Source organism: Quercus robur, chromosome 8 (genome assembly GCF_932294415.1).
Source record: "Quercus robur chromosome 8, dhQueRobu3.1, whole genome shotgun sequence".
Classification (NCBI taxonomy): Eukaryota; Viridiplantae; Streptophyta; class Magnoliopsida; order Fagales; family Fagaceae; genus Quercus; species Quercus robur.
The window spans coordinates 63,144,719-63,156,587 of record NC_065541.1 but is presented as its reverse complement, the minus strand read 5'-3'; the positions used below and the strand labels follow the sequence as shown (position 1 = coordinate 63,156,587).

The 11,869-nt window shown below is 42.2% G+C and overlaps 1 long non-coding RNA gene across 1 annotated transcript; it reads left to right on the top strand.

The window, feature by feature from the left end:
* Nucleotides 1-8,623: 8,623 nt before the first annotated feature.
* Nucleotides 8,624-11,595, top strand: LOC126697576 (uncharacterized). The gene is made up of 3 exons (XR_007646223.1): nucleotides 8,624-8,823; nucleotides 11,179-11,268; nucleotides 11,366-11,595. It is a non-coding gene; the product is annotated as an uncharacterized LOC126697576 (long non-coding RNA).
* The last annotated feature ends 274 nt before the right edge of the window (nucleotides 11,596-11,869 follow it).

Genomic DNA, 11,869 nt, shown 5'->3' with positions numbered 1-11,869 from the left:
TGTATTTGGCCCTTAACATAGAAATTATCTGCTAGGAAAACATCTACAATATTCTCAACAATTATTGCAGGTCCATGTCCATGACCTTTTTCTGCTGGATGATTTATTTCATGTCAAGCTTTTTTTTTTTTTTTTTTTTTGAGCTTTACAAGCTTCATTTTACTCCGAAAAATATTAACAAATTAATAATCTTGATTGCTCTCAAATAATGACTTTAATAAGTGTATACCCTTCAGGTCATACGTTTGAGTACTGACTGCTTAAAACATGGTCCATCATTAATTTCCATTGAGAAACTAGAGGTGTAAAAAGATGTACATACTTATTATCTTTTTTTTTTCTTTTTTTTTTTTTAAATCTTTGAAGTCATTAAAAATAATTCCAAATTCTAAAAAGACAATAGAATGAATTCTGGTTTTAATGCTTGAAATGGGTTTTTATTTTTATAACTTGAAACAGCAATAAAATTTGACCTTGCCATTTAATGTCCAAAATTATAATTTTGGTAAGATAATAAATATTTTCCAATATTCAAGCGTTGAGTTTTATTACCTATTGCAAGGCAATAACATGCTTACTCCATCTTTCCTATTTAAGCTAGATACGTTTAGGAAAGAAAAGGGGTGATAAACTGGTAAGTGGCAGCATACGTGTCAATACCAACATTGGTGAATTATGTGCCAAACAAGTATGTCTAACATCAAACATGCAACTGAATAGTACATGTGAAATTGTGAATGATCAAAATGGGATTTGCTCCACATTGGGTTGACTATTGTGGGGTCATGGGCAAAAAATCATACAATGGGGCGTGAGGTTTTGGCCGAGAGCGCGGTAGTCCAAGTCCGAGGAGGAATATATCCTCGGACCAGCTAAAGCACGGTCAGATATAAGTCCTAAATAGTCAGAGTGACCTTCTAGGAAGTTCTAAAGGATAGGAACTCAGGAATATTTAAGGGAAAGTTGCTAACACCGCATTTATGTGGACAAGACCCTTGAACAGTGCTATCTTGGTTACCGCAACTCACAGAATGCCAGAAAGGGTGTCTGATGGGATATGCACTCAAGTATAGGGTTGGATAATCAACAAGTGGAAGGCCAAGATCGTTCAAAGGGGACTGTATAATAAGAGAGACTCACCATGGAGAAGGGGCCCGGGGATTAAGAGAGAAAGCACTGTAGAAATCTCAAGAACTCCTGTAACCATTATCATCCAATATATACTAGAACAGAGCTCCTCGGATTGTGCCGAGGACAAACTTTCTTGTACAAACTTGGTTCGTTTCCGTTTGATTGCCTTGGAGACTCATTATAACTGCTATCCCATTCACTAAAGCCTAGTTCTTCCACCCACTCTCTACAAATTTATTGTACTGGGTTCACTGGGCCAGTATCCCAAACATTTTGGACCTGGGCTGAAAACATTGTCCCAACAATTCGCGCTGTCTGTGGGAAGAGTTTGTGTGATAGTGAGTGCAACGGTCAACTATGGTGGGTTCGGGGCCTCACCAGGAAGAGCCCACGGCGTCCCAACGCGAAAATTCTTTCGCCAACCTTGTGCGTAGGAGGAATCGAGAGGACAGCGTGTATACTACGCATACAAGCAAAAGCCACTCTCGAGTTGGAAGTCACATCTCTAAGGAGCAACGTAGAATCTGGGACCCGTGGCGGTGAGATGGTTCGATAGCCTAAGAGCAAATTCCATAGACTCCTTCAAGGGGATCCCCTCGGGGCTGAGCCTTATAAGGCACCCGGGAAAAGTGGTTAAACAGAACCTTAGTCATGCTTGTAGTCCTCGGACCAGATGCTAAGGGGAAATTAACACACAGTGACTCCTTTGCACTCGGGGCTGAGCCTTATAAGGCACTCGGGGAAAGTGGTTAAACAGAACCTTAGTCATGCCTGTAGTCCTCGGACCAGATGCTAAGGGCAAATTAACACACAGTGACATCTTTGCACTCGAGGCTGAGCCTTATAAGGCACCCGGGGAAAGTGGTTAAACAGAACCTTAGTCATGCCTGTAGTCTTCAGACCAGATGCTAAGGGGAAATTAACACACAGTGACATCTTTGCACTCGAGGCTGAGCCTTATAAGGCACCCGGGGAAAGTGGTTAAACAGAACCTTATTCATGTCTGTAGTCCTCGGACCAGATGCTAAGGGGAAATTAACACACAGTGACATCTTTGCACTCGGGGCTGAGCCTTATAAGGCACCCGGGGAAAGTGGTTAAACAGAACCTTAGTCATGCCTGTAGTCCTCGGACCAGATGCTAAGGGAAAATTAACACACAGTAACATCTTTGCACTCGAGGTTGAGCCTTATAAGGCACCCGGGGAAAGTGGTTAAACAGAACCCTAGTCATGCCTGTAATCCTCGGACCAGATGCTAAGGGGAAATTATCACGCACTGACATCTTTAGAAGCAGTTAAACAGAGCCTTAGCTATGTCGGGTCCCTCAGACCTCCTGCTAAGAAGAATCTTAGCTAGGTCGGATCCCCTCAGACCTCCTACTAAGCGTTATACAGCGCCTTAGCTATGTCAGGTCCCTTAGACCTCCTACTAAGAAAAGCCTTAGCTATGTCGGGTCTCTCAGACCTCCTGCTAAGAAGAACCTTGGGTATGTTGGGTCTATCATACCTCCTGCTAAGTGTTAAGCAGAAACCTTAGCCATGCATAAGTCCTCGGACCAGATGATGCGGGAAGGTTAACATTCCATGACGACTTGTCAAGTGTTTAAACAGAACTTTAGTCATGCCTAGCTCCTCGGACCACATACTTTGGGGAAATTAACGTTCCATGATATCTGTTTGTTTCTCACTAAATGTCAAGACGGACCCAAGATTATAACCGACTCCTCAGATTTTTAGCTCTGAAGTGTGCAATTTACAGTACAAATATAGAGTGCGTGAAACGGCACTCCCACGGGTGTAAATCAAAGGATCAAGTAGAGTTAACTCTTAAAAAATTTCAAAACCCCACTTTTCTACTCGGGTGAGAGGAAAAAACCGGAGTTTTGAGGGGCTATTGTGGGGTCATGGGCTAAAAATCATACAATGCGGCGTGAGGTTTTGGCCGAGAGCGCGGTAGCCCAAGTCCGAGGAGGAATATATCCTCGGACCAGCTAAAGCACGGTCAGATATAAGTCCTAAATAGTCAGAGTGACCTTCTAGGAAGTTCTAAAGGATAGGAACTCAGGAATATTTAAGGGAAAGTTGCTAACACCGCATTTATGTGGACAAGACCCTTGAACAGTGCTATCTCGGTTACCGCAACTCACAGAACGCTAGAGAGGGTGTCTGATGGGACAGGCACTTAAGTATAGGCTTGGATGATCAACAAGAAGAAGGCCAAGATCGTTCAAAGGGGATTGTATAATAGGAGAGACTTACCATGGAGAAGGGGCCCGAGGATTAAGAGAGAAAGCACTGTAGAAATCTCAAGAACTCCTGTAACCATTATCATCCAATATATACTAGAACAGAGCTCCTCGGATTGTGCCGAGGACAAACTTTCTTGTACAAACTTGGTTCGTTTCCGTTTGATTGCCTTAGAGACTCATTATAACTGCTATCCGATTCACTAAAGCCTAGTTCTTCCACCCACTCTCTACAAATTTATTGTACTGGGTTCACTGGGCCAGTATCCCATACATTTTGGGCCTGGGCTGAAAACCGTGTCCCTACAATTGGCGCCGTCTGTGGGAAGAGCTTGTGTGATAGTGAGTGCAACGGTCAACTATGGTGGGTTCGGGTCCTTACCAGGTAGAGCCCACGGCGTCCCAACGCGAAAATTCTTTCGCCAACCTTGAGCGTAGGAGGAATCGAGAGGGCAGCGTGTATACTACGCATACAAGCAAAAGCCACTCTCGAGTTGGAAGTCACATCTCTAAGGAGCAACGTAAAGTCTGGGACCCGTGGCAGTGAGATGGTTCGATGGCCTAAGAGCAAATTCCATAGACTCCTTCAAGGGGCTCCCCTCGGGGCTGAGCCTTATAAGGCACCCGGGGAAAGTGGTTAAACAGAACCTTTGTCATGCCTGTAGTCATCGGACCAGATGCTAAGGGGAAATTAACACACAGTGACATCTTTGCACTCGGGGCTGAGCCTTATAAGGCACCCGGGGAAAGTGGTTAAACAGAACCTTAGTCATGCCTGTAGTCCTCGGACCAGATGCTAAGGGGAAATTAACTCACAGTGACATCTTTGCACTCGGGGCTGAGCCTTATAAGGCACCCGGGGAAAGTGGTTAAACAGAACTTTAGTCATGCCTGTAGTCCTCGGACCAGATGCTAAGGGGAAATTAACACACAGTGACATCTTTGCACTCGAGGCTGAGCCTTATAAGGCACCCGGGGAAAGTGGTTAAACAGAACCTTAGTCATGTCTGTAGTCCTCGGACCAGATGCTAAGGGGAAATTAACACACAGTGACATCTTTGCACTCGGGGCTGAGCCTTATAAGGCACCCGGGGAAAGTGGTTAAACAGAACCTTAATCATGCCTATAGTCCTCGGACCAGATGCTAAGGGGAAATTAACACACAGTAACATCTTTGCACTCGGGGCTGAGCCTTATAAGGCACCCGGGGAAAGTGGTTAAACAGAACCTTAGTCATGCTTGTAGTCCTTGGACCAGATGCTAAGGGGAAATTAACACACAGTGACATCTTTGCACTCGGGGCTGAGCCTTATAAGGCACTCAGGGAAAGTGGTTAAATAGAACCCTAGTCATGCCTGTAGTCTTCGGACCAGATGCTAAGGGGAAATTATCACGCACTGACATCTTTAGAAGCAGTTAAACAGAGCCTTAGCTATGTCGGGTCCCTCAGACCTTCTGCTAAAAAGAACCTTAGCTAGGTCGGTTCCCCTCAGACCTCCTGCTAAGCGTTATACAGCGCCTTAACTATGTCAGGTCGCTCAGACCTCCTACTAAGAAAAGTCTTAGCTATGTCGGGTCTCTCAGACCTCCTACTAAGAAGAACCTTGGGTATGTTGGGTCTATCATACCTCCTGCTAAGTGTTAAGCAGAAACCTTAGCCATGCATAAGTCCTCGGACCAGATGATGCGGGAAGGTTAACATTCCATGACGACTTGTCAAGTGTTTAAACAGAACTTTAGTCATGCCTGGCTCCTCGGACCACATACTTTGGGGAAAGTAACGTTCCATGATATCTGTTTGTTTCTCACTAAATGTCAAGACGAACCCATGATTATAACCGACTCCTCAGATTTTTAGCTCTGAAATGTGCAATTTACAGTACAAATATAGGGCGCGTGAAATGGCACTCCCACGGGTGTAAATCAAAGGATCAAGTAGAGTTAACTCTTAAAAAAATTCAAAACCCCACTTTTCTCCTCGGGTGAGAGGAAAAAACCGGAGTTTTGAGGGGCTATTGTGGGGTCATGGGCTAAAAATCATACAATGGGGCTTGAGGTTTTGGCCGAGAGCGCGGTAGTCCAAGTCCGAGGAGGAATATATCCTCGGACCAGCTAAAGCACGGTCAGATATAAGTCCTAAATAGTCAGAGTGACCTTGTAGGAAGTTCTAAAGGATAGGAACTCAGGAATATTTAAGGGAAAGTTGCTAACACCGCATTTATGTGGACAAGACCCTTGAACAGTGCTATCTCGGTTACCGCAACTCACAGAACGCTAGAGAGGGTGTCTGATGGGACAGGCACTCAAGTATAGGCTTGGATGATCAACAAGTGGAAGACCAAGATCGTTCAAAGGGGACTATATAATAGGAGAGACTCACCATGGAGAAGGGGCCGGGGGATTAAGAGAGAAAGTACTGTAGAAATCTCAAGAACTCCTGTAACCATTATCATCCAATATATACTAGAACAGAGCTCCTCGGATTGTGCCGAGGACAAACTTTCTTGTACAAACTTGGTTCGTTTCCGTTTGATTGCCTTGGAGACTCATTATAACTGCTATCCTATTCACTAAAGCCTAGTTCTTCCACCCACTCTCTACAAATTTATTGTACTGGGTTCACTGGGCCAGTATCCCATACATTTTGGTCCTGGGCTGAAAACCGTGTCCCTACAATTCGCGCCGTCTGTGGGAAGAGCTTGTTTGATAGTGAGTGCAACGGTCAACTATGGTGGGTTCGGGTCCTTACTAGGTAGAGCCCACGGCGTCCCAACGCGAAAATTCTTTCGCCAACATTGAGCGTAGGAGGAATCGAGAGGGCAGCGTGTATACTACGTATACAAGCAAAAGCCACTCTCGAGTTGGAAGTCACATCTCTAAGGAGCAACGTAGAGTCTGGGACCCGTGGCAGTGAGATGGTTCGATGGCCTAAGAGCAAATTCCAAAGACTCCTTCAAGGGGCTCCCCTCGGGGCTGAGCCTTATAAGGCACCCGGGGAAAGTGGTTAAATAGAACCTTAGTCATGCCTGTAGTCCTCGGACCAGATGCTAAGAGGAAATTAACACACAGTGACATCTTTGCACTCGGGGCTGAGCCTTATAAGGCACCCGGGGAAAATGGTTAAACAAAACCTTAGTCATGCCTGTAGTCCTCGGACCAGATGCTAAGGGGAAATTAACACACAGTGACATCTTTGCACTCGGGGCTGAGCCTTATAAGGCGCCCGGGGAAAGTGGTTAAACAGAACCTTAGTCATGCCTGTAGTCCTCGGACCAGATGCTAAGGGGAAATTAACACACAGTGACATCTTTGCACTCGGGGCTGAGCCTTATAAAGAACCCAGGGAAAGTGGTTAAATAGAACCTTAGTCATGTCTGTAGTCCTCGGACCAGATGCTGAGGGGAAATTAACACACAGTGACATCTTTGCACTCGGGGTTGAGCCTTATAAGGCACCCGGGGAAAGTGGTTAAACAGAACCTTAGTCATGCCTGTAGTCCTCGGACCAGATGCTAAGGGGAAATTAACACACAATGACATCTTTGCACTCGGGGCTGAGCCTTATAAGGCACCCGGGGAAAGTGGTTAAACAGAACCTTAGTCATGCCTGTAGTCCTCGGACCAGATGCTAAGGGGAAATTAACACACAGTAACATCTTTGCACTCGGGGTTGAGCCTTATAAGGCACCCGGGGAAAGTGGTTAAACAGAACCCTAGTCATGCCTGTAGTCCTCGGACCAGATGCTAAGGGGAAATTATCACACAGTGACATCTTTAGAAGCAGTTAAACAGAGCCTTAGCTATGTCGGGTCCCTCAGACCTCCTGCTAAGAAGAACCTTAGCTTGGTCGGATCCCCTCAGACCTCCTGCTAAGCGTTATACAGCGCCTTAGCTATGTCAGGTCCCTCAAACCTCCTACTAAGAAAAGCCTTAGCTATGTCGGGTCTCTCAGACCTCCTGCTAAGAAGAACCTTGGGTATGTTGGGTCTATCATACCTCCTGCTAAGTGTTAAGCAGAAACCTTAGTCATGCATAAGTCCTCGGACCAGATGATGCGGGAAGGTTAACATTCCATGACGACTTGTCAAGTGTTTAAACAGAACTTTAGTCATGCCTGGCTCCTCGGACCACATACTTTGGGGAAAGTAACGTTCCATGATATCTGTTTGTTTCTCACTAAATGTCAAGACGGACCCAAGATTATAACCGACTCCTCAGATTTTTAGCTCTGAAATGTGCAATTTACAGTACAAATATAGGGCGCGTGAAACGGCACTCCCACGGGTGTAAATCAAAGGATCAAGTAGAGTTAACTCTTAAAAAAATTCAAAACCCCACTTTTCTCCTCGGGTGAGAGGAAAAAACCGGAGTTTTGAGGGGCGGTCATGGGCTGAAAATCATACAATGGGGCGTGAGGTTTTGGCCGAGAGCGCGGTAGTCCAAGTCCGAGGAGGAATATATCCTCGAACCAGCTAAAGCACGGTCAGATATAAGTCCTAAATAGTCAGAGTGACCTTCTAGGAAGTTCTAAAGGATAGGAACTCAGGAATATTTAAGGGAAAGTTGCTAACACCGCATTTATGTGGACAAGACCCTTGAACAGTGCTATCTTAGTTACCGCAACTCACAGAACGCTAGAGAGGGTGTCTGATGGGACAGGCACTCAAGTATAGGCTTGGATGATCAACAAGTGGAAGGCCAAGATCGTTCAAAGGGGACTATATAATAGGAGAGACTCACCATGGAGAAGGGGCCCGGGGATTAAGAAAGAAAGCACTGTAGAAATCTCAAGAACTCCTGTAACCATTATCATCCAATATATACTAGAACAGAGCTCCTCGGATTGTGCCGAGGACAAACTTTCTTGTACAAACTTGGTTCGTTTCCGTTTGATTGCCTTGGAGACTCATTATAACTGCTATCCCATTCACTAAAGCCTAGTTCTTCCACCCACTCTCTACAAATTTATTGTACTGGGTTCACTGGGCCAGTATCCCATACATTTTGGGCCTGGGCTGAAAACCGTGTCCCTACAACTATATTTATCTTAAAAAGCATGTATTGATGTATATATTCATATATGGGTCATTCTACTGTACCCCCTATTTTTTTTAGGGGGTACGGTACCCACCCAAATCTATACCGTTAATTAGTGTTATTTTAATTGTGACCGTTGATTTAAGTTTAGTGCGAAACCTGTTACCGAGAGACTAGGTTAGTATATAAAAGCCAAAAAAAAAATCGAAAAACAGGTGATTCTCTCTTTAACTTCATATCCTCTCTCACTCTCTCTCTCTCTCGTGTGCTCCCTCTTTTTCCTTCTCTTAAAAAACCTCAAATTGCTTCTTCTCCCATGTCCGTCAACTTCACTTCATCCCATCAGCGTCCTCATTTACTCACCGCTGAGGGTTTTTTAAGGGATCAACTCGTTTTGATTTTGTTTAAGGTAAGAATCAAACAAAACCCTAATTTCTCTGTCATTGTTTTGTGCCCCTTTTTCTTTTTTGATTTTTGAGAAAATTTGGAATTTCGCTCTTAAATTTCATTTCACTGTAACGTTGGCAAATTTCGATGCTGGTGAGGTTCCAATTTTGTTCTTTCATATAAGTGGCACAGAAGGTGCTTGTTGAAATGCTTTTTAGGGATTCAATTTTTCCAAAACTTGTGGCTTTGTGTTCTGCTCATCAGGGGGTGTGGGTTCTTGTTAGTGTGGTGTTGAAATTTTATTTGTATTTATTTTATTTTATTTTATTGGTTAGCAGAGGAAAAAGGCATCTATGTATTTAAGGGGGAAGGGTTTTTATAAAGAAATAAATTTTTTCTTTTATGTCCTGGGGAGGACACGGGTATAGAGTTGCTATTTCTTTGTTTCTATTTCATTTCTTTTCTATGTGGTGTCCAACTAAGTTGTAATTCTGTAGCTGTTGCAGCATCTCGGAATCAAATTTTGAATTTTGTTTTGAGTGTTTTCTAGTTTTAGAGTTTTAGAGTTTGAGAGCTGTTGTGTTGCATTTAGGCTAGTACAGATTTGGGTTTTTTGTACTTTTGGTTGCTATTTGCATCTCAGGTTGTTTCTGGTGTCTGTGCTAATAAAATTTTCTGATTTATCAAAAAAAAAAAAAAAATTTAAAGAGATTGTAGATCAAAATAACGACATTTTTAGAAACATCATGTTATTTTATATTGACATGTCGAATCAGTCAATAGCATTTTTGGATGGCCAACTAGAATGAAACGGACTACTACTTTTTATGCTAGTGCTTACTCAATGGCAAGGTTTTTTTTTGTTTTTTGTTTTTTTGTTTTATATTTTTTTATGACTGTCTCACTACGTAAATTTAGTTGCTCATGTCATAGACCTGCTCATGTCCAATTTCAAGGCACACATTACCTCTCTCCCTTTTTTTTTTCTCTTGATAAAAGAAAAAACCTCACTGCCATATAGCACTTTGAAGTGATGTGATTATCAACTTGAGACCAGGCTTAAGTCGATTCACCGGGACTTTTGCAGCAACTTGTTCCTAGTCACTTCAATGCATTGCCCATATGCCTGCTTGAGTCTTGATATTCTGTTATTTGGGTAAATGTTAGTGCAAACCGATTATTGCATACAACTATGCAGTATGCACACACTTCTTGCACTGAAATCATGACAGTTATGTGCTACAATTGGTATGTGTCAGTATGAAATAAATATTGCCCATATTATTTACTCTTCTTTTCTTCACCAGCCTATGGAAGTACTTGTTTTATAGGGTTTTAACTTAAATTAGCACAATCCTATTTACTAAGCAAATAGCACGATTTTTACATTCCATCCATTGATGAGACCGGCTGAATCAACCCTTACAATTGGAACTGTTGCTGTTTCAATCAATCTGACCATTTCACATGCCACTGAACTGAGTTCATCTATCCCCTGCATCTCAGTATCATTCTACTGAATGAACTTCAATGCCTTAGAATCACTGTCCTCCATATCCTGAAATGAGTCTCTCATAATAAGCTGCAAGGATTGAATTGCATTAATTTCTGAAACCTCCCAAGGCAAGCAAATAGGCAAAATAGCCAACAACCCCACCAACAGATTCCCTCACGCCTTAAACCATTGCACTTCTTATTCTTCTTTACTCACCAGATCCTAGGACTTTTTCTCTCCCAATTTAGACCAATAGACTGAGAGGAGGTCAAAAGCTAAAGCTAAAGCTATAGCTAGGTAGTTCTATACTATACTTCTTTGGATTTCTATTATGGTGCCTGCTTTGCTTGCTTTACCTCTAATCATAACATAGTCCCTCCATCCCATGTGTGTTGTTGCAGTGAAAATTTGCATAGCGTGTAAATATATGAGTTCCAAGGTCAGGCTGCTACTGGCTTGGACTTTGAGAGACTTGATTAAAGAGGTGGACAAAAAGACACCCATATTTCTACTCATAACTGAGATTTTCAGAAAGCTTTTGCAGGCCATATTGGCCTTTTCTTTAATTTAAAAAGCAGACACACTTTCTTAAGTGTTACTCTAATTCAAGGGATATTTGAATTGCTTTATTAATTAACTTCCTCCTTTATTTTTTTCTTCTTCTTTGGCCCTTATGTTCCTCCTTTGTTTAATTTGATTGAATGTTCCTATTGCTGTCCGGAACTTGAATTTTTTTTTGTTGTTAACTTCCCCCCCCCCCCCCCCCCCCTCATTGTTCGACAAATAATAAACATTTCTAGGATCTTTCAACTGTGAAATTTATTTACTTTTTAATGTATGTTATTGCTTACCTTGTTTTTATTTCATGCTATATTGCAATAGGAGTATGGGGAGAGTGAAGAACATTGAAGAGCAAGATGCTCTCCAAGTTAGCCCTCCGAAAAGACCACTTGGATCATTTTTAACTTATTAGTAAGATTCATGCAATTCATTATATATTCACTTGTTTTACAGTTTTCACATAATTTGCTTTATCTGCTTCTTTATCAACGGTGTCTACTTTTTGTAGGAGAACTGGTCGGAACGTTTGCGATACAAGTTGGCATCAAATCTAGTGCTTTCAAAAGAAAATGAACAATGTTCCAAAATAATAGAAAATGCTAGAAATATTCCACTACATGATTATTTTCGGTCACTCAAATGACAGTGATTTGTATAAATTGATGACTGAATTTTTTGGAAAATGCTGCAATTTAGTGAATTTTCTCTTTTATTGAAAGGGAGATTGAATTTGTATCATTCATGAATCATGATTACAAATGTATGTGTTGTATGCACACATGCAATCTAGTTGACAATTAGATTTGTGATGTTGCCCGTGTGAGGTTGGCTAGGAGTGCTCATGTTTACTGAAAACAATCGAATGTAATTGTTAACTATTGATAACATTGCATTTTGGCAGTCTTTGAAATCTAAAATTATTTTGAAATGTAGTTATAGCTAAAATCATTAGCTATTTTAATTAGAATGCATAATTTATTTGCTTCTAAATTTTACACTCTTTCCCTTCATA